This window comes from Chelonoidis abingdonii, chromosome 13 (genome assembly GCF_003597395.2).
Source record: "Chelonoidis abingdonii isolate Lonesome George chromosome 13, CheloAbing_2.0, whole genome shotgun sequence".
Classification (NCBI taxonomy): Eukaryota; Metazoa; Chordata; order Testudines; family Testudinidae; genus Chelonoidis; species Chelonoidis abingdonii.
This window is the reverse complement of record NC_133781.1, coordinates 21,971-45,226: the sequence shown is the minus strand read 5'-3', so window position 1 is coordinate 45,226 and position 23,256 is coordinate 21,971. Positions and strand designations below refer to the sequence as shown.

Below are 23,256 nucleotides of genomic sequence, written 5' to 3'. Positions count from 1 at the left end.
ATAGTTCTCTGAAAACATCTGCTCAATGTGCAGCAGCAGACATAAACGCTAACAGAATGTTAGGAACCATTAGGAAAGGGATAGATAATAAATTAGAAAATATCTTAATGCCATTATATAAATCCATGATCTACCCACACCTTGAGTACTCTGTGCAGTTCTGCTCACTCTATCTCAGAAAAGATATATCAGAATGGGAAAAACTACGGAGAAGGGCAACAAAAATTATGAGGTTTGTGAAACAGTTTCCATATGGGGAGAGATTCAAAAGATTAGACCTGTTGAGCTTTGAAAAGAGATAAATAGGGGAGGGGTTTGATAGAGGTCTATAAAATCATGGATGATGGGAAATATTATTTACCCCTTCAGAGAACACAAGAACCAGGGGTCACCTAATGAACTTAATAGGCAGCGGGTTTAAAATAAAAAGAAGTACTTCTTCACACAACAGAAACCTTGTGGAACCTGTTGCTGTGGATGTTGTGAAGGCCAGAAGTATAATCAAATTAAAAAAAGAACTAGCTAAATTCAGGGAGGATAGGTCCACCAATGGCTATTAGTGAAGATGGTCATGATTAACCCTATACTCTGGGTGTCCCTAAGCTTCTGACTCTGCCCTGTTCTGTTCATTCCCTCTGAAGCATCTGGCACCGGCCACTGTCAGATGACAGGATACTGAGCTAGATGGACCATTGCTCTGACACAGTGTGGCCATTCTTATGTTCTTATGTTCAAATACACAGGTAAAATAACTTCTCTGCTCCTACTCAAGATTCCTCTCTTTATTCATCCCAGGATCACATTAGCTTTCTTGGCCACAGCATCACACTGGGAGCTCATGTTCAACTGATTTATTCATCATAACCCTGAAATATTTTTAGAGTCACTGCTTCCTAGGACATATTTTCCCATCCTATAAGCATGGCCTATGCTCTTTATTCCTAGATGTATTTATTTACATTTAGCCATATTAAAGCACATATTAATTGCTTGCACCCACTTTACGAAGTGATCCAGATCTTATCGTATCTCACCTTTGTTTAAATTTATCAGAGTTAGCCCAGCTTGGAAATGGTGAGAGCCATAACCACCATCCAATAACATTATTCTTGCCCTCTGTGTATCTGGCCCAATTCACACTCTGAGTGAGATCTTTAACCACTGGGCTAAACACCATGTAGGGATCACTGTCTACATTTGTGCAGGGTGGGTTCAGGCATGCCCTGACAGCACCTACTGGATTGGGCCCCGCAGGTGAGATAGGCAGAGAAACACCTAGTTTGAGGTCCTACTGGATCTGAGATGTAAACCTGGATGCCGAGACTGAGGCAACTTCTTGGCCTGCTCACCAGGTTTTTAGATGCTCAGAGGACTTTACCAGTGGAAAGTTAGGCACCTAGGCCCAGATGTTTAAAGGTATTTAGGTGACCAATGAAATTTTAAAATGCACCTGATAGCCTAACACACATTGAAATCAATGAATTTTACACACCTAGAGACTTTTGAAAATCCCACCCAGTTCCTAAATATATTTAACAATCTGGCCCCTGACCCCGATGGACTGTAGCCATCTACGAGGTAAGAGAGCAGCTGAATGGGGTTTTTGTGATTTCCAGTAGGGCTCAAATACTGGACTGAACTGCCTAAAATGGCATTTAGGGGTCTAAGACCCTTTGTGAGACAAGGCCTTAAGAACATAAGACTGGCCATACTGGGTCAGACCAATGATCAGTCTAGCTCAGTCTCCTGTCTTCTGACTGTAGCCTATGCCAGGTGCTTCAAAGTGAATGAACAGAACAGGCGATCATCAGATGATCCATCCCCTGTCATCCACTCCCAGCTTCTTACTCAGTAAAATAACCAGAGGGTGCTTAAAATAAACACAAGCAGTAGGTCTGTTGTATAAGAAGCTACCAATAAAGTAGAGCCCCATGAACCTGCATTGTAAACATTGTAATTACATGGTGATGGCGAAGAAAGGGAAGGATCTTATTTTCCTGTGCTGCCACATGTGTCCTGCAGAGTAATAAATAAAACCAGTCTCCATCTATCTTCTGTTTCTCCTTCTATAACCATTGTCCATTGGCCTTCCCTCTGCAGTGTACATCTACAGAAGAAATGTCCAACCAAACCATCGTGACTGAGTTCCTTCTCCTGGGAATCTCTGACATGCAGGAAAAGCAGATTTTACACTTCCTGATGTTTCTAGTGATTTACCTGGCAGCCATGGTGGGGAATCTTCTCATCATCACCATCATAGCCCTCAATCTGCACCTTCACACCCCCATGTACTTTCTCCTGGGCAACTTATCCTTCCTAGACCTCTGCTACATCTCAGTCACGGTCCCCAAGTCCATGGCTGACTCCCTAACCAACAACAGACTCATCTCTTTCTCTGGATATGTCACCTAAGTCTTTCTGGTTATAACTTTTACAGCAGCAGAACTGGCCTTCCTCACAGTGATGGGGTATGACCACTACATTGCAATCTGCCGACCTCTGCATTACAAGGTGACTATGAACAGAGGTGCATGTGCCCAGCTGGCAGTTGGTTCATGGATCAGCAGCATGATGAGCTCTGTATTACACACAACTAATGCCTTTAGGTTACATTTCTGCAAGTCCAATGTTATCGCTCAGTTTTTCTGTGATATCCCACAGTTGCTAAAGATCTCTTGCTCTGATACATATTGTAATGTAATTATCTTGATTGTCCTTGTGTCTCTTGTAGATGTGGTCTGCTTTGCAGTGATAATTGTGTCCTACATTCACATCTTCTCCACGGTGATGAGAATCCCCTCTGAGCAGGGCAGGTACAAAGCCTTCTCCACCTGCATCCCACACCTGATTGTTTTTTGTTTATTTCTCAGTACAGTATCATTTACATACATGAGGCCCAGGTCAATGTCTTCAACATCTCTAGACCTGATGGCTGCTGTGTTGTATTGTGGTGCCACCACTAATGAATCCAATCATTTACAGTCTAAGAAACAAAGAGATAAAAGGGTCTGTATGGAAAATGATAGGCAGGAGATTTTTTTTCTCAAGAGAAATAAACTCCTCACACTGAAGTCTTAGGGCTGGTCTACACTACTGGGGGAAATCGATCTTAGATATGCAACTTGAATAACGTAGCTGAAGTCGAATATCTAAGATCGGATTACTCACCCGTCTTCACTGCGCGGGATCGATGTCCGCGGCTCCCCATGTCGATTCTGGAACTCCGTTGGGGTTCGTGGAGTTCCGGAATCGATTTTAACCCGCCGATATGGCAGGTAGTCTAGATGTAGCCTTAGTGTCCACCTGGAGTTAAATATTCTCATCCTCCACTTTATGTAATGGGTCAGGCTGACTTTGTTTGAGGACCAGCCTATGTTCGTGTTAGGATCAGAACCTGAGCTTTTACATTTTCTGATTTTGACTGAGATTTTTAAAAATCTGAAAGAAATATAGTAAAAAAATTAAAGCATCTAAGTTCCTCAGGAACCAAAGTCCCATTTTCAAGCAATACTCAGGCACTTCTGAAAGTTTTATTCTTAGGTGCTCAAATCGCAAAGAATTTTCAATAAAATGTGAGAATCTTATTATATTTTTACCCCTTTGAAAACCTCAGGAAGAGCTAATTGCAATTTTTCAATTTTTGAGTTTGAAATATCCCCTTAAAATGAACTTTTTTATTTCAAAATGTCATTTCCAAATGTTAAAAAATTGAAAAATATTGAATGGTCATTTTGACTTAAAATGCCATTTTAATGTTATTTTAAGTCAAACCGACAATTCATAATGATTATTTTCATTGTTGTTTTGTAGCCATTTTGGTCCCAGGATATGAAAGAGACAAGGTGGGTGAAGTAATACCTTTTATTGGATCAACGTCTACTGGTGGAAAAGACAAGTTTCCAAGTTATCTGAAGAACTGTGTCGCTTAAAAGCTTGTCTCTTTCACCAACAGAAGTTGGTCTAATTCATAATGACATTTTTCATTTCCAGTTGACATTTCTAAATGAAAGAATTTTCATTGGAACATCAACGCATTTCATTTTGGTAAAAAAAAAAAAAGAGAGAGAAAAAATCAGTAATTTTCCCAAAATTTTTAATGTGTCTATTTTCACCCCATCTAAGTTGAAAACAAACATCAAAATACCAGAATTTCTCACAGAAGTTTCTGTTTTACAATGAGCTGTAAACCCCAGGCTTTTACACTAACAACATTTTCACTGTGACATTACAAGGACCGGGCTGCTGACCTCTCCACACCTCAGGAGAAAGGTCGAAGGAGGGAAAAGGGTCCAGTGAGGACAACCTGGCTGAGGCCTGCAGCTCGCCTTATTTACACCCCTGCTCCAGCTCCAGCTCCTCCACACCCCCCACAGGGGAGGTAGGTGCTTGTCTACCAATCTCCCCAGTCTATCCCTTGAGCAATGTGTCTCTTTTGACTCGGGGTGCCCAGAAAATGCGTTTGTTTTCCATAGAAAATTTTGACTTTATGACAAACAACTATCCTTCTCCAAACTTTCAGCTGAAACTGTAAATTTCTGTTCAGAAATACCACTGCCATGTCTCATGGGAGTTGCAGTTCATGCGCCTCAAACTCTCGTTCTCTATGGGACAGGTTCCATGACTGGATAATATCTGCACCAAGGGATTCCTTCTTCCTAAGCCACTGTGGTGCATCATGGGAGTGTCACAGCTGCAATGCATTATGGGGGTATGTAGTCTGGCCAGAGAGTCCAGTCCGTAAAGGAGAATGTGACCATGAGGCAACCAAACCACAGCTCCCATGAGACACTGAAGTGGCATTTTCAAGTAGACAGATTCACTTTTCACCTTAAAGTTTTCAGACAAACAATGTTGGGCTTTGGGGTGTTGTTTTTCCAGAGATAACAGACATTTTTTTTGCAAAAATATCCATGTAGTTGAAAACTGAATTTTCCATTGAAAAACAGATGTGACAAAAAAAAAAATTCAACCAGTTTTACTTGTGACAGCAGCACAGAGAGACATTGACCAGAAAGTTTGGTGCTCCATTTTCTGCCCTCAGCTAGAATAACCATCGGAAGGCATTAATCCTCTCCCTCATCCATGCAGCCAGAGGAGATTGGGGATTATGAAAACAAAACTCACTGGTTTCTTCTCTTGCTGATGTTCAGACAGGAGCCATGGATGTTGGAGAATGGATTCTATCACCTACAAAATTGGTTCCTGCAGCCCAGGACTGGCAGACATTGGCAAGAAGCAGGATGTGGAGGAAGTGCATCTAGCCACAATCTCTGCTTCTACATGTTCTTTTGAAAAATAGACTTTAGGCTGAGGTTTTCAAAGGTTCCTAAAGGATTTAGGCACTCACCTCCCACAGTGTTTCAGTGGGAGTTGTGCACTTCTGACTCCTTTAGGAACCTTTGACAATTACGGCTTTCTGCTTCTTGGGCTTCTGATTTGGCTTTATGAAGAATAAGGAAAACAGAACAGGCAGGGGAGGGGGCATGGAAGAAAGACCTTTCTCCTCAAAAGCAGGTCATTCAGTGTTATCAACGTATAGTCTGCAGCCTATAAAATGTCTTGTTCCAGCCCTGAATGTACAATATGCTGCATACAATTTCCTCCATAAGCCCACAGAGCCAAATCCATTCCTGTTGCAACTCCCTGGAATTCAGTGGACTCTCACCAGATGAATTTGGCCAAATGTCAAGTGTTTTTCTACTGAATCCTCTGCAATGCCCACTGAGGATAATCACAGCTCTGTGCTCCCAATGGGTGCTGTGCCCGGGGAATTCTCCACATGGTCTGCATGTTCTACTTCCTATAGACACCTGAATCCCTGGGCTGACGGTACAGCCTTTGCACACTCTGCAGAATTTAAACACGGGGACACGAATGGGAAGAGATTGTGCCTGAAAAAGTGTCCTGAGGAAAGATGACATGTCCTGATAGAAACCTCCACTGGGTAATGGAGGAGATGAGGAGTCCATTGTGGAAAACTGTCTAAAGTTTTAATATTTAGACACCTAAATATTCAACTAGGTTCCTAGTGGGGTCCTCAAATGTGTTTAACTCCCATTGATTTCATGATTTCCACTCATCTGAGCTGTCACTAATTATCTCTAACTGGGAAGTCTTCTGAAGGACCAGTCAGAGAGCTCCAACCTGTAATGCCCATCTGAACAGTACAAAGAGGAGTTCAGTCTCCAGAACACGTTCATGACCTGCATCTCCACAGAGATTGTCCCAACCAGTAATGTGGACATTATCTGCCCATCCAGCTTGTGGTGTGTTTTGTAGTGACAGGGCAGATCCAGGACCAAAGATCCAAAAGTTCCTTTCTTAAATGTTGAGGAATTTGGGATCCTGGTGTGGATTAGAGTCTTGGTTTGGGCCCATTTCTGCTTTTCTGTCATGTGGATAATTCCTGCTAAGGGAAATGTTTCATCTCTCAGCCCGAGTACGCCCAGATGCTATACCTCAGGTATACCCCAATCTTCTTCCCACTGGAGTACATTGGCTCTCCATGAGTTCTGGGTACAGCTGGTTGGGAATTCTCAACTGGAACAATTTTCTAATGTAAAATTCCCTTCACACAATCAAAATTTTCCATGAGAATATTGAGGTGTTCCTCTGTGCTGAAGGAGCCTGCAAGAGCTCTGCTTCATTCTGTGTCCTGTTCCAGCTGTCTGAGCATAACAACAAGAGCTTCTCAATGTGCCCCTTCTTCCCAAATTCTCCATGTGGGAAGCTCAGCCCTTATAGGCCGTGTCCCCAATACCCTCAAAAAATGTCAAAATGGGAAAATACAATTGATTTTCTATCAGGAAAATTGCAATGACAGCTCCCTCCCTGCCTGCCTGAAAGTACTTGCCGATGTTCACATTTACCCTGTAGCCAGAAAGTGAAATTAGCAAGAACCTTCCAGGTGGGCTGCTGGAGGCTGAGCTCCCTGGTTCTCTGCCTCTGCCCAGCCAGGCAGCTGGGCAGTGTATGTTTGTGCCACTGAATGGCCACGTGGCCGTTTGTGTGGGAGTGAGGATAGCCAGTGGGGCCATACAGAGAACAGGCTACAGTGCAGTAGATGCAACTGATCTGCCGCAGATGTTCCAGTCCCTGTTATGGGCAGGTTTGAGCGGTCACATGGATCAGCACTAGACAAGAGGAGATGAGCAGCATAGGGAAAGTGAGAAGCCCTGATCCTATAGTAACAGGAGGCTTCAGCCCTATAGCTACTCCTGCACAGCAGCATGAGTGAGATAGAAGAACTAAGAGTCTCCAGATCATGGTCCAAGCCAGGATCAGGTTTAAGCCGCATCTCCTTAGACACGTCCATCCCCTGCCTTTACCCCTCTGTTATTTTGCACACGTATGAGTGAAGCAGCTATGGGACCGGTGCTTGTTGTATGGTAGATACACCAGAGATCATGAATGTGGAGTACAGGCCACATGCACAGGGGAGATCTTCAGAAAACGAAGGGTGCCCTCACTCAATATGTAGGGAAAATGTGTGTCTTCTCCGCATGTCTGGGGTTAGCACCTAGGGATCCTTCCTCCAACCACTGAATTCAGCTCACTCAGCCTTGCTGCTTCTTCATCTCTTTTCTTCCTTTAGTTTGCCAACACTGCAGAAAGGCACAGGTAGGGAAGCCTGGGTCTGAGCTGGGCAGGGCTCCAGGGGGTGAGTCCTGGAAGCCCCCAGAAAATGGATGTGGTTACATCTTCTTCTTCCTGGAAGTGAAATGCAAAGTCCGCTGCACACAGCCCAGCTGCAGAGACCAGTGTGTCAGAGTTAGGGTGACCAGTCAGAAAGTGAGAAAAATCGGGACGGGGTGTGGGTAATAGGAGCCTATATAAGAAAAATACCCCAAAATCGGGAGTGTCCCTATCAAATTGGGACATCTGGTCACCCTAGTCAGAGTAGTCCCTTGTCCCATGGTTAATCCCCCCAGCTAAGGGTTTCCTGCATCCCAGGGAGTGCCCTAACCGCTGACGATAGGCGAAAAGGGAGGCTTCCCCAGCTTGATTCCTTCTGGCAGGAAATGGCTTAAGGTGCCTAAGCCAGCTGACTCCAGGAGAGGGGCTCCCAGCTGTGGATCTCCAACAGAGATAGGGGCGTCCCTGCAGCCTGGACTTAGGTGCTGAGCTGCCTGACGACATGGACACGGGCACTATATCCTTTCTCGGTCAGTGTTGTCAGTGCTGATCCTTCCCTCTGCCCCATTCATCAGAGGTGGGGTCTAAAGTATATGACACACCGGGTCCCAGAATCCCAGCTGAGGGTCACCAGTTGAAATTGCCCTAGAGCCACAGACTCTGGGAGCTTGTCCCAGGAATCCCAGGCTCCCAACTTCAAGGTAGGGAGCTTGGAAACCCTGACACCTTTGCCTCAAGCCAGGGCTCTCAGGGCTCCCAGGTTCCCTGCTGCAGAGCCAGGAGCTGAGCCCCGGTTAGAGACAGGCTTTCAGTCTCCTGGCTCAATATGCAGCAGCAGTCAAAACAGCTAGCAGAATTTTAGGAACCATTTTGAAAGAGAGAGAGAAAAAAACACAGCAAATACCACAATGTCACTATATGAATCCATGGTAGGCTCACACCTCTAATGCTGTATGCAATTCTGTTCACCCCCTCTCAAACAAGATATATTAGAATTGGAAAAGGTATGAAGAAGAGCAACAGAAATGATTAGGGGTATGGAACGGCTTCCATATGAGGAGGGATTAAAAAGACTGGGACTGTTCAGCTTAGAAAAGAGGTGATTAAAGGGAGATATGATGTAAGAGATATCTATAAAATTATTGCCACTGTGGAGAAACTGAATAGGGAAGCATTATTTACCCCTGCACATAACACAAAAACCAGGGGCTACCCAATTAAATTAATATACTGCAGAATTAAAACAAGCAAAACGAAGTACTTCTTCACACAACACACAGTCAACATGTGGAACTCATTGCCAGGGGATGTTGTGGAGGCCAAAAGTACAAATGGGTTAAAAAAAGAATTAGATAAGTTCCTGGAGGGTAGGTCCATCAATGGGTATAGCCATGATGGTCAGGGAAGTGACCTCATGCTCTGAGTCTCCATAAACCTCCAATTGCCAGCAGCTGGGATTGGACGACAGGGGGTAGATCACTTGAAAATGCCTTCTTGTGTTAATTCCCTCTGATGCATCTGGCACTGGCCGCTGTTGGAAGACAGAACACTGCGCTAGATGAACCACTGGTCTGCCCCAGTAGGGCCATTCTTATGTTCTCATGTATGTTTGCTCATATGTTCAGGGTCTAACTGTTAGCTGGATTTGGGTTTGGGAAGGAATTTTCTCCCAGGTAGGACTGGCAGGGTTGTTGGGTGTTTTTCACTTTCCTTTGCAGCGTGGCAATTCTCTGCTATTGTAGAGACCTGCGGTATTGGTGGCACCTTGGTCACTCCTGTTCTTTGCCTGTGGCACACAATGGTTTAGTCTCCCAAAGACTGAAATACTGAGTTTAACTAAGTCATTTGACTCAATGCAGGGGTATGTGAGTGAAGATTAGTGGGCTACGACATACAGGAGGTCAAAGTGGATTATCTAACAGTCCATTCTGAACTTAAACTCTATGAAGCTGTGAAGACTGGATCATTGCTTTCAGAGATGACTTAGGGTCACCTGGGGCCCTGGGCCGGAGCAAGTGGAGGGGCCCCAGCACCGGAACCATGGCCCTGTTCCACCCCTTTCCCCATGGCTCCGACTCCTACTTGCTCTTTTCCAGGAGGCCCCCTCGCCCCACTGCAGCCATGAGGCTGGAGAAGCTCTGTGCCAGTGCCATGACGGGGAGCGAGAGTTCCTCAGGGCCAGAGCAGGGAGGGGATTTTTCCAGGGGCTCCATATTGGCCGTAATCTGTCACTGATTGCTTTCACAATATATTTAAATTGTATCCAAACCCCTGTTATATGGTATATATATAACCCTGTATATTTATGGTGAAAGTTGGAATATGCTAAATTTGTGGTTGCCTACACAGCCCCCCATGCATCAATGTTGTGCCCTGTGTGAGGAAGGGGTCCTGGCAAGTCATGTTTTAATGGAAACAGCACAATACAAACTACCCCCATTGCTCAAGTGTAATTGAAGATGCAATTTACAACTGGCTTTAGATCATAGTTGACAGAACTGCAACTGTCTTTCGAGGGTGGTGTCGTCTCCACATGACTAAGGGAAATACAATTCAATAGGTATGAATGACACTGAGTATACACTTTGGGACAGATTTTGCCACAGATTTGACCACCTTTCATTCATGATGTTGGATTTTAATGGGACTGCCCATGGGAAAAGGAAATTCTCAGCATGAATAATGGTGTCAGACTCTGTTGGTTAGTATATAAAAAAAGATACATCTTCACAACATCATAGCACTGTACTCAGTACACCATTCACACTCCGTGTTCAGTAAAGAGAACTGTCAGAACTTGAAAAACAGTAGCACCTACATCTGGTTAAACATTTTCCATCAAAAGATTTATGGTGGCAAATTGGACTTTTTACTAAATGATTTTTTTTTTTAGAAACTTTCTACTTTTCTCAAGAGAATTGATTTTTCACTGGAAAAACTGAAATCCGATAACCAAAAGTTTTGAACAAAAAAAATGAGATTTTCTAAAGTTTTTGGCAGATTTGACCCAAAAAAATTGAGTTTGGGATTTCAAACAAGCAAACAAACAAAACTTTTATGAAGTTTTCTATGAAAAGTCTACGTTTTTCATGAGGAAATTATACACACACACACACACACACACACACGACAGTTTGGGACCAGCACTAGTATCAGATAAAGGAGACAAAACTGGTAGGTGCCATCACAAGCAGAGGAATGTGAGTTTTGATACATCCTGAAGCTACCAATCAGTTCCCATTCACATCTAGTTATCTATATACCATATACTAACCACTAGGCTGCAGAGTTATTCTTTCCTCTCTCGCTCGCTCGCTCACCCAATGACTCCTTATGTATTTATCTAAAGTGTAACAGGTTCCATGGGAGAGAGTGGGGAAGCTCCACACCAGAACACTCCGTGGTTAGGACACAAACCCAGATTTTGAATGGGAATAGATCCAATGGGTAGTCTGTGAGCACACCTACTGAATCAGGTCCCGCTCATGAGTTAGGCAGACAAACCCCTATCTTCTCCCGGTTGGTCAATTGCTCTGGGGCTGAGGTGGGAGACAGGTGTCTGGTCACCTAGAGTGTGGCTGTAGTTTTATTTTAGGTTTAGTATAATTAAAAGACACCTATCCAAGGCCCGAGGTGCCCTAACACGTCATCACTAATACAATACAATCTCAGCTGCATTAAAAGAATTATTTCAGCAGGAATCCAGTCCTCCAGAGAGCTACAGAACTCTTTTCCACCCCTTCATCACTGTGGAGAGCAAACCTTCAGATCTCTCAGAAAACCCAGTCAAAGAGAACACATTGGCCTCCTGAACACATGACAAACTACCGAAACACCCATGTAACCAATCATTTCCCTTCCCCCAAAAAAGGGGAAAAAAACACCCTAAAACCGAATTGACCATCTGATAAAACCAAACAAAAGCCAGACGAGCTAACTATTACAATCTGGCCCGGTACCCAGTTATACAGGCACCCATCTCGTGAAAGCAGACCCAGTCACTGCGTGCTATGTACTTCCAAGGTACTTGCACCTGGATAGAGTCTCATTGTCACTAGGTCTGGGGCTCTTGGAAACACTGCCAGCCTCAGACCTCTGGTCTGACGCTCTTCCTTTGGCCACTGGAGGCCACCGTCTAGCTCCTTAGAGCTCAAGACCAGTGTCTGAGTTTCCCCAAGCCCCCAGACACCTACACACACTCTGCCAGAGCTTCACCTAGGCTAGGATTCTAATTGAATCCCTGTAAGAACATTTTGAGAGGAAGGCAAGGAACACGGGTTTAGCAAAAGGATTTCTTAACCACAGAAACTTTATGCATTGAGCCCTTGAGAGTTACAGATCTTCAAAAACAAGATAGACTTGAGACCCCCCCTCTCCTAGTCTGATCTCATCCATTCTGTAAGTCTGAGGTTCCAGGCTGAGAAGAATCCCTCCCGCCTTCTTGCTCCTGCAAGTCATTCCTACATGTGGGCATGTCCGGCCCCTTTGTGCAGAGCGGAACCACACTGTTAAAGAGGCCCCCGTCTCTGTGCCAGGGGTTCAAACTGTGAAGTTCCATCTCCGACATGCATGCCTCTGGGCCCCCTGTACAGAAAAATCATTTTCCCTGGGGGTGGGGGAAGTAGCAGAGAGACAACAAAAATCGATGGCCCCAGACTCTAGTCTTGATGCATCTCCATGATGGTGTCAAGCACCTTTCCCAGGCAGGGTAGCTTTCTGGATCACAGCACAACAGACTGCCATTAAGCCAGGCCAGACTTGTGCTGTCAACGTGCCAATATTTCTACACATACTACAACAGAGTTCACAGTTTGACACCATCATACCCTACTCTGTCACACAAGCAAACAATTAACCAAAAACCATGGCACCCTAAGCAGAGTTTATGCCCCCCAAAAGGAGAAGACAGAGTTCATGAAGTTCACTAGGGACATGATTATGGCTACTCATTTGAGGTGGAAGGTGCTCAGAGAGTGTGGTGTTGAGTGGCAGTATAAAAAACGTGATAAGTAGAGTCTGAACTTATTTACACTGCTGTAAATCTACAGTAACTCCATTGACTGGAGTACTGTTTGCATTTTTATCATTCTAAACACATTTTTCTGCATAAGCGGATTGCAAAGCATGTTCTCATGGAGACAATAATGTCATCGGAGGATTACATTTATAAAGAAACATGGAATGAAATCACAACCAAAGGGAAAAAAATGGACAGTTTATTTCTGGTGAATAACCTCAACACTATCAGTTTCTTCAATGCAGCTTTGACCTCCTTGTTCCTCATGCTGTAGATGATCGGATTCATTACTGCTGGCAGCACGGAATAGAGAACAGCCACCATGAGATCCAGGCCTGATGTTGAGCTGGAGGTGGGATTACTGTAGGCAAAGGTGGCAGTGCAAAAGAACAAGGACACCACGGTAAGATGAGAGAGGCAGGTGGAGAAGGCTTTATGCCAGCCCCGCTCAGTGGGGATTCTCAGCACTGTTTTGAAGATCTGAACATAAGACACAATTATAAAAACAAAAGCAGTTTAAGCCTAAGCACAAACTAAAGGCAATAGCCCCAGTTTCACTGAGGTATAAGTCAGAGCAGGGGAGCTTGAGGAGCTGGGGGACTTCACAGAAGAACTGATCCACCACGTTGCCTCCACAGAAGGATATTGCAAACATGATCCCAGTGTGCAGTACAGAGTAGAGAAAAAACACTGATCCAGACACCTCTGCCATTTGGACACAAGCTCTCCTGTTCATCACTCTCTCATAGTGCAACGGTTGGCAGATGGCGACATATCAGTCATACGCCATGATGGTCAATAAAACAAGATGAGCTGAAACAAAAAAGACAAAGAGAAAGACTTGGACAACACATCCAGAATAAGAAATTGACGTGATGTTCATGAGGGAATTGGCCATGGATTTGGGGACAGTGACAGAGATGGAGCTGATGTCTAAGATGGACAAATTCATCAGGAAGAAGTACATGGGGGTGTGAAGATGGTGGTTGAGGACAACTGTGAGGATGAGAAGATTCTCCATCAGGGCTGCCAGGTAAATCACTAGAAACATGATGAAGTGTAAAATCTGCAGCTCCCGAACATCAGAGAATCCCAGGAGAAGGAACTCAGTCACGGTGGTTTGGTTGGACATTTTCTTCCTCAGTACATCATGTGATGGCTATGGAGGGAAGGAGAAGGGCAATGGTCAGGATTAGAGTGACAGAGGAATTGATCCTGATTCTCTTTCTCTAATATCTTATTATGTGAATGTCAAGGGTGCACAGCACTTGTCACTTCGGTTGATGAGGAGTCACGAGTGCTCCTCATCCATCAGTCAGAGCACTAATCAGGTGCATTATCACATTAGTGAAAAATGGATTATTTTGCTTAAAGTCAATGGAGTTGGGTCAGTTTACACCATCTGAGGATCTGTCCTTAGATAAAATGCAGTGTGAAGGATGGGACAAAGTGCAATCCAAATCCAACAATGCTAGCCAAGGTGGTTCCCTATTGTGACAAACAGCAAGCCCACAACTTGGGCATGAAACTAACATACTAAAATGACATCACAGCCTGATTCCCACTTCCTAGAGAAATACGACATCAATTCACCCAGCTTCCTATGTGGCAGCTCATCTGTGATGATTCCTCCACATAGATGGCCTGCTACCTATTTACAGATTGATCCATGGCACCAATTCTAGTGAGCATGGGCTAGGAGCGTCGCTCAGTTTCTGCTAGGTTCTAATGTTTCCCTTTGTGACTTTGTGTCTGTGCTGGGCAGGTCAGTGGCAGTCAGGAGACTTGGATTCTCTTCTTGGTTCTGCCAGTGACCTTGGGCCAGTCACTTCCCCTCCCTGTGCCTCTGTTTCCCCTGCCTCCCTTTCTCTGCCTTGTTCATTAGGACTGGACGCTTTTAGGGTGGTGGACCGTGTCTTACTACGTGTCTGTTCGGTGCATCTCTCAATAGCACTATCATTTAGGTGGCAGCAATATAGCGCTGCAGATATGATGCTAGAGCAGAAGATCTGGGTTCTAATCTCATTGACCTTCTGTCTGTCCTTGGGCAGGGTCACGATAGAAAGGTTTTGTCTGGGGGCTTCAACTCTCACGGTGCTTAAAATATATTCTGTGGGCTGTCAACTTTGCTTTATTAGGTTTAACCATCCTGGAGCTATCCCTTTGGAACAGCTGCAATAGAGCGAATGGATTTGAAATTGTGATATTAGTGGAAAATCTTAATGTTTCCCCTCTTGGTGCAAAGCTGTTTCCCTTTTCAGGTAGACAGACATTTTCTGCTTTAACTATTGCAAAGGCAAATTGGGTTCTCAATTGAACACATTTTCATGGAAAGTCTCTGCTATCCTCGATATATATTTTGTTTTTCCAAGGACAGCAGAGGCTAATTTTTTCCAGTTTTCAACAGCTTTTAGTTAAAATTGTTTTCTTCTCAGTTGCCACAAAGAAACAAAGGTTTGAGTTTTCATAATTTTTATGAACAGTCCATTTTTGCTGCTGAAAAATGAACAAATAAAAAACTCTGACTGGTTCTAGGTATTTGATTAAATAGATAGTAAAACTCTTCATGAGTGCCAATTGTCATGCATATTTATGTTCTCACATGTGCCCTGTATATCAATGCCCTAACATATTTAATTGAAACAGGAAACTTACTGTGCTGGTCGTTGTGGACTTTTCCCCAACTTGTGATGCATTTGATCCTCCTCTGTTAGAGAGGTAACGTTCAAATAATCCTCTCTGTCTATCATTCCCCCATCACCATATTATCCAAACTGTTTCCTGAGTTGCCAGGCTCTCTGCAGTTCCTGGCAGACAGCAGACTCCACAGATGCATGCTCCCTGCTTCCCTCCTTGGACAGGTTTGGCTAAGAGGTGATGGACTAAAAGGGATCAGAGACTGAAAGCTCCTCTCAGCTCTACAGCTGATCCTGGTTTGTGCAGGCACCAGATATGGTCACAATGTAGGATGTCCCTGTTCTGGGGCTAAATAGCTGAATCTGGTCTCCAGGCTGTGAACCCAGCTCTGATCTCACCTCTGGAGCAAACCACCCTGACAACCTGCCCTAGATGAACCTAACCTCAGGTAACCAGCACCCTCCCTGGATCTCACACAATGACAGCATCCCCAAAAGGATCCTTGGCTAAAAATAAGGGGGGGGGGCTGAGGTTCAAAGGCTGTTCCAAAGAGGTTGCAGAATAAAACATATATTTATAGTACAGACGTGACCTACAATTGCTAAGAGCCTAGTGGCACCAGAAGCTCAGCTGGGCTGAAATAGCCTGTTCCTTCATTAACTCCACATAATTACCTCTGGGTGAGCAGAGATTTCCCCCTCTTCCCTTTTCTCCTTGGAAGTACAGCCACCAGGGGAACCCACAGCTCAGGTTTGCTGGGCTGATTGAATTAGGTCATTAAGAGGTACCCAAAGCAAACACTACAGACTAAGAACCATGTCCACACTGGTGTAGTTAGGGCTATTTTTGCCAACGGGGGATCTGGCCCTTTGATTTCAATGGAGCAATGGCTGATTTACACCAGCTGGGGATCTAGCCTGTTACACAGTTTCAAATTCATATTCTTTGCCTGTGAGTTTTTAAACCAAAAATGAGAAAAAAGTTCTGAACCCATCTGCACTTTCTTAGTTCTTTGTTCCATGGGATTAATTGCAAGTGTGCAACTTTTAATATTAAGGTGCAATTCATTTCCACTAGGGACAGAATTTTGGAGGAATTCACTGTTGCTAAGATTTTCTGTACCTGAACTTTCACTTCTATTGGGATTTCTTACTCCTTTCAACACTATAACAAAAGGCTCATTAGGCTGCAGGTGCAAAGCTGCATGACATTTAGAAATGTTTAACTCACACTGGTTGTAGGTATGTCAGGGAGATTGATGTCAACTGGTGTAAATTGGCATAGTGCTGTGGAGCTGTGCCAGTTTACATGAGGTGAATGCCTATACTGTGGGCCTAGTTTGATGCTTTTTCCTCTATTTAACAGCACAATCCCTTTTAATGCTCATGGAATATTCCAAGATCATGGTTTATAGACAGACATCTGAAAGATGGATACTCGGCCATTATATATTATAGTAACGCAGCAGTGCTGCTACAGCTAAAGTTGTGTTGTGACTACCATTTAAAAGTCAGTTTTCTAAGGCCTCTAATATTGACTTGCTTAGTCAGATTCCTTTGAAAATTGGTATGCTTCTGGAGGGTGCAGGGTAGGGCTAGTAAATTGAATTATTAGTCATTTGAGCAAGGGGTTATGGAGAGAGAAGCCATGAAAAAATAGATTTTTTTTTCAAAAAGTCATTTGAACTAGGTGTTGCAGAGATAAAAAGGGTTTTTCTGGGTGGCTTTTTTTTTGTGCAATGCTAGAGCTCAAACTATTGACATGATGAGGATCAAAAAGGTCTCAGTTTGTTAACTGTATTCACTCTATCTTCAGGGGACCCAAACTGAATTTAAGAAAATGTTCACTTTTTACAGTGTGCGCACACCAATATGGAAAAGCAGCCAGAGGGTTTTCATTCCAGCTATTTTATATGCTTTGAACCTTAAACTTTGTAAGTGCTTTAAAATCCTAACAGTCACTCAGATAGCTTTGAAGTTTGGTGTGCCTCACGGGGTCACAGGGTAGTGTTAGTGATCCAGATCTGGAGTCATTTGACAAAGGCATTTCCTGAGTTATAGCCAGTGGTGCAAGTAGAAATCATTTCTTGCCAGTACTGCACTCATGGGAGGGACACGAGGGGGCATGTGACCAGGGGCGGCTCTAGGCTTTTCCCCGCCCCAAGCACAGCAGGCAGGCTGCGTTTGGCGGCTTGCCTGAGGGAGGTATGCTGGTACCGCGGCTTCAGTGGGCCTCCACAGCCATGCCTGCGGGAGGTCCAGAAGCCGTGGGACCAGCGGACCTCCTGCAAGCAAGCCACCGAAGGCACCCTGCCTGCCGCCCCAGCGGCGCTGGCAGAGCACCCCCCCCAGCTTGCCGCCCCAAGCACGTGCTTGGCGTGCTGGGGCCTGGAGCCGCCCCTGCATGTGACCTCCCCATGGCCCTCGTCCCTGCCCCAGCCCAGGGCCCTGACGCTCTTCCCGTTCCCTTTGAAACCCCCCTTTGTATATACAAGCATAAACATGCTTAACTACTCACTTTCCCCCCACATATGTAGTATTCAGTCTGTTTATATGGAATGTGGGAGTGGGATGAGGAGCCATTTCACGGATTTATTACAAGGCAAATTTTAAGTAGAACTGTATCCTAAACTGCTTTATAGTATTGTACCCAAACATTGCATTTCAATGGGGGATTCAACTTCCTTTATAGGAACAGAACAGACTCCTGAAACTTACCAGTCCACAAAAGTGGTCCAAAGTCATGCAAATAGTTTGACTATCTTCAATGGGATTGATAAAATGATTAAGGCATTATAGGATTAGGTTCCAGGTTTGTTCTGGATGAAACTGACAATGCCTGAGCTGTCAGATCAGAAGGAACTTCATTCGAATAAAGGTGGGCAGATGTGTGATAACTCTTAGCTCTGTTGCTAAGATGAGGAACATATTTTCAGCAAAGTTCTTGGCAGATTCCTGAGGCAGCTGGTTTAAGGCCATCAGTGTCCAGCATTATAGTCTTCACTTATAGTTCTCTCACTCACAAAGCTGGAAAATGAGGCATTTGTTTTCTTTGTTTTGCTGCTCCAGTTCCAGTTGACAAAATGCATGTTAGACTAGTTTGGCTGCTAAGAAGAATTCTAGGTATCCTGGGGACAACACCTGATTCCCATCAGGTGGCAGAACTGGGCTGACAACAAAATCCAAACATCCTCTAGTCAGTGCAAGCAGAGAGATTCCTCTGATGATTTGGACTTGTTGTAATGCAGTATGGATGTCATGGATAATTCAGACCCAGGGGGAGAAACAGAATAAAAAACACTGTTTAAACACCTTCCGTCCCCCTCACCCCTCCCAGCTGAGGACTCCTGACCAATGTAACAGCACAAAACGCATGATAACAAACTTAAACAAAGCCTTTGTTTGTTAGCATATGTATTGTGCTGCTAAAGCCATTTAAATAATGAGTGTCCTCCCTAGCCGCATTCTGCTCCTTTAAGGAGCAGAGCGTAGCCCCTCCCCCCCAGAGGCGGGGGCTACCCCAAGTCTTTCCGGTACCCCATACCCGCTAAAATTCTCTTGCCAGTACTGTGTACTGGCGAGTACCGCCCTACTTGCACTCCTGGTTATAGCACCCCCAAAACAGTTTCCTGCCTTATAAGTATTAAACGGAGAGGTACTAATGAGTGGATGATTCACAGATCTCGTTATAACTGATGCCTCTGAATTCACCCTTCAGTTAACATAACCAAGTATAAGTTAATCACAGGCTCCCCCTAAAACCAAAGAAGTGCTAGAGCTCATGGTAGGATGACAGCTGACTCTTCAGCCCTTACCCTTAAGCAGTTCCCTGCAGCGTCCAGGCACCAAAGCACACAGTGTGGAGGAAAGGAAGGGCTCCCCTCCAGAGGGGCCATGGACTCTCTGCTGGAAGGAAGGGGCCCTCACTGCTATTCTACTATGTCCCCAGCTCATTCTCATCTCTTCTTACCCCACCCCAATCTTAGCAGCTCCATCAAGCCAAGGGAGCTGGGCCAGGAGCCACTCCTGCTCCTGGCCCTGAGGAGTGTGATGATGAAGTACATGGATATGGGTGTTCTCCTTTCTTTCTCTTAGTGAGTTGAGGTCCTGGCTCTTCGCTGAAGGCCTGGTTTGCAGAGGTGCTGACGGCATGCAAACTGCACTGACTGGAACTAGAGTTTTGGTGGCGGTGGCATCTCTGCAATTCAGACCCTTAGTCCATCCTGTTCATGGAATTGAATTCACCTCTAGACACGGCACCTGACCTGACTCCTTCACCTTGCTGCTTCCCAGACACCAAATGGTGATGGAATGGGAAGGGAATGACTTTCCAGGGCCTAGAGGCCACAGGCCCTGGGTTCTACCTCCAATCACCTGAGCCTAATCCAGCCTCTTCACCTTGTCCCCATCAGTTGGGCAGCTTCCCCCAGGATGGATAAGGCTAGGATCAGCCCAGCCGGACTGGGTGCAGCAGGGGCCATAGATGGCCAGCAGCACCACCTGCAGGAAGGATCTTCTCTGCCCCTTAGAGACTATCTCTCCAAAGACCTAAAAAGCAACAGGACACAAACCTTTGGCAGATTGCACAGAGCCAAGCTCCAAATCCTGGGGCTGGGACGGTATCACCCTATAGTGGTCCCGGGGGAGGACTCAGGTACCACTCTGCACCCCATTAATGTTGCCCCCAGCCTTTCGTAGGGTGCAGTAATGAAGCCCAGGGCAGGAGCTCACCGTGTCCCTGACCCATGCCCAAGGCATGGCTGTTCTGCTTCCTGACTCACGATGGTGCTGGGAAACCAAAGGGAATCCATCTGGGATCTGATCAGATAATAGCTGAGTGAATGCTTCCCAGCTCAGTGATCCAGCGGCTCCCCTCTCAGACACTCAAGGATCAGTCAGGGAGATAAAGGTCGGATCTCTTGAGACACAATCCTGCATTGACTCACCCACCCAGGGGATTCCCTTTGTGCCATGTAACGATGGATCCCTGTAACACACACAAGCTATGGCCACTATCAGAGGGGTAGCTGTGTTAGTCTGGATCATGGCCACTAGTGAGGCTTCAACCCAGGCCCCTCATGTTCTGTTAAGCACCAACCACAGGGCACCAGGCTGCCTTGGAGATCAAGAACCTCTAACCCCTGTGAGACCCAGGAGATGGCCCTGAGAAGAGCCATCGGCTCCTCCCAGTGGAGGAGGGCCCTTGGGGAATCGATCCTTCTCTCCCATGGGCACAGATTATTGGAGAGGGGAAGGGAATTGTCCTGAATCCTCCCTTCACCTCAGAGAACTGCAGACATGGGCAGGGATTCTGAACCCCTGAATTATGAACAGAACATCAGGAAGAAGACAGGTCAGCCATGACAGGCCACCTATCACTGCAACCTATGACCTAGTGAGACCATTACGGTACATAACCCAAAGGACATGGACAGAATCCTGAGAGCAGCAAAAGCCCTTCTATAGCTCTAAAATCAGGGAGTCCCATACTCCCCCAGGTCACTGAGTCTCAGCCCCCTGGGGAGGGGAAGGAGCTCTTTAGCAAGAACATTCACCTATTGATGGACCATGACCAGCTCTTCTCCACTGGCACATCAGCTTTCTGTCTGACCTCCTGCACATTGCAGGCACAGAATCTCACCCACTCCACCCTGTAATAGACCTAACCTCTGGCTGAGTTACTGAAGTCCTCAAAATCATGATTTAAAGACTATCAGTTACAGAGAATCCATTTACACTAGTTTAAACCTGCAAGTGACCGTGTCCCATACTTCAGAGGAAGAAGAATCCAGGGTCTCTGCCTCTGACCTGGGGAAATTCCTCTCCATCTCAAATATGGTAATCAGTTAGACACTGAGTGTGGGCAAGACCACCAGCCTGGACACCTAGAAAATTCTCTGCTTGACCGTCACCCAAGCTTTCTGAGGCTGTCATCTGCTTCTGCTTCTAGTCATGGGAACTGTTCCCTTGCGCTGGAGACAACAGATTCTCTCTAAGACTGTGACTTTGGTTGCGTCCTTTGGAAGCGATTGTAGTGTATGGGATGTTGTTAGTCGTTTGATATATCGAAACCACCTTTCGCTGGTTGGCATTAGCGATAATTCGGCTCTGGTTGAGCCTCTTGGGTAGGGTTGGTTCCATGCTTCTGCCAGTTTCATGCCGCTGGCCCCTCTGGTGTTGGGCGGTTGAAGATGGTTTGCCAAGTGCTGGCATCGTTATGGCAACAGGTTTCTGGTGCTGCTGCTTTTCTCCAGTTTCCGGATTCTAGGACTGGATGCACTGTGGCTGTTTGCCAGCGTTGGCAGGAGATCCAGGGTTCTAACATATGTCTAGGTCTCTGGTAACACAGCGGGGACCTGGTGGGACGGGCTTCAGGAACAAGATGGGTCTGGAAAGCATTGACTGGCTTGCTGGCGTGTAACCTTCCACCTTTGGCCCACTTACCTTTGTTGGCCAAGTCTTCCCCCAGTAGGCAATGGATCGGATGATTGTCATAGCTGCAAAAGTACACATTCTGACCAGCTCTTGACTGAAGGTATCGCCTGTACGAGTTTACAGAATTTTGACATGATGCAGTGAAATTGTCATATGAGGCCTTGGCAGTTGTGAATTTAGGGTCCACTAAGGATGGTGCAGATAGACTGACACATTGTGCCCGATGTCTCTCCATTGCGACTAACCTTCTTTCGCCTTCTCAAGGTTCCTCTATCGTCGTGAGGGTATTTGAGCATCTGGGCCTGGAGATCTTTGGTTGTATGGTGGTGTAATGAACTGGCATCGTGGGTTTTTGGCAGTTGGCTATATGTCCCGTTATTATTAACATGTCCAGTGACTGGTCACTGGGCCGAGGTGGGTTTGCTAGAGACTGGTGCGGTTCACAATGGGTGTTTCTGGGGCTTTCCTTGGGGTTGTAGGTGGGATTTGGGCTACCCGTGTAGGTTAATTTTCGTTTTGCCCCTTCTGATATTCGCTCCCCTGCTGTATTTTTTTGCCACTTCCACCTCTGATCCTGTCAGATCCAAGCTGGTAATTAAGCTTGGAGGTTTCAGGCAGGCACCCACATTTTGGACTCTGAGGTTCAGAATTGGGATTTATGCTTATGACAGGCACACTTCTATTCCCCCAAAATCTTCCCTGGGGAACCCAAGACCCAAACCCCTTGGGTCTTAAAACAAGGAGAAATTAACCTTCCCCCAGTCCTTTCCCCCCACCAATCCCTGGTGAGTTCAGACTCAATCCCTTGGATTTTAAAACAAGGAAAAAATCAATCAGATTCTTAAAAAAGAAAGCTTTTAATTAAAGAAAGAAAAAGTAAAAATTATGTCTGTAAAATCAAGATGAAAAATGCTTTACAGGGTATTCAGATTCATATAAACTAGAGAGACCTCCTCCCCCAGCCTTAGATTCAAGGTTACATCAAACAGAGGTAAAAATCCTTCCAGCAAAAGGAAAAGCATTCACAAGTTGAAAGAAAACAAACATAAGACTAATCTGCCTTGCCTGGCTATACTTACAATTTTGAAACATGAAAGACTGATTCAGAAAGATTTGGAGAGTCTGTTTGTACGCCTGGTCCCTCTTTGTCCCAAAAGCGAACAACGAACAAAACAAACAACACAAACAAAGACTTGTCCCCTCATTGGTCCTCTGGTCAGGTGTCAGCCAGGTTCACTGAGCTTCTTAACCTTTTACAGGTAAAAGAGACATTAACTCTTAACCATCTGTTTATGACAGTACCTTTAACCAGAAAGAAGACGTTGAAATACAGATGCCTGGAAAAGAAACATTAGACATAAACAATGGTGCTAATGGCGAAGCATTAACAGAAGATCGGTAATAGTTAGTAAAGAAATAAGATATGCATGTCTAGCCAAGGTAAACTTATCAGATTCTCTTCCTTTGTTATCTTGTTAAGTTCTCGCCCTTTTATCTGTATAAATAAGATAGTTTGTGTCTTGCATGGTGCGC

The 23,256-nt window shown here is 45.2% G+C and overlaps 2 pseudogenes; one reads left to right on the top strand and one right to left on the bottom strand.

The window, feature by feature from the left end:
• Window positions 1-2,118: 2,118 nt before the first annotated feature.
• Window positions 2,119-3,070, top strand: LOC116822963 (olfactory receptor 14A16-like; annotated as a pseudogene).
• A 9,664-nt stretch (window positions 3,071-12,734) lies between these two features.
• Window positions 12,735-19,832, bottom strand: LOC116822962 (olfactory receptor 14A16-like; annotated as a pseudogene).
• Window positions 19,833-23,256: the final 3,424 nt, after the last annotated feature.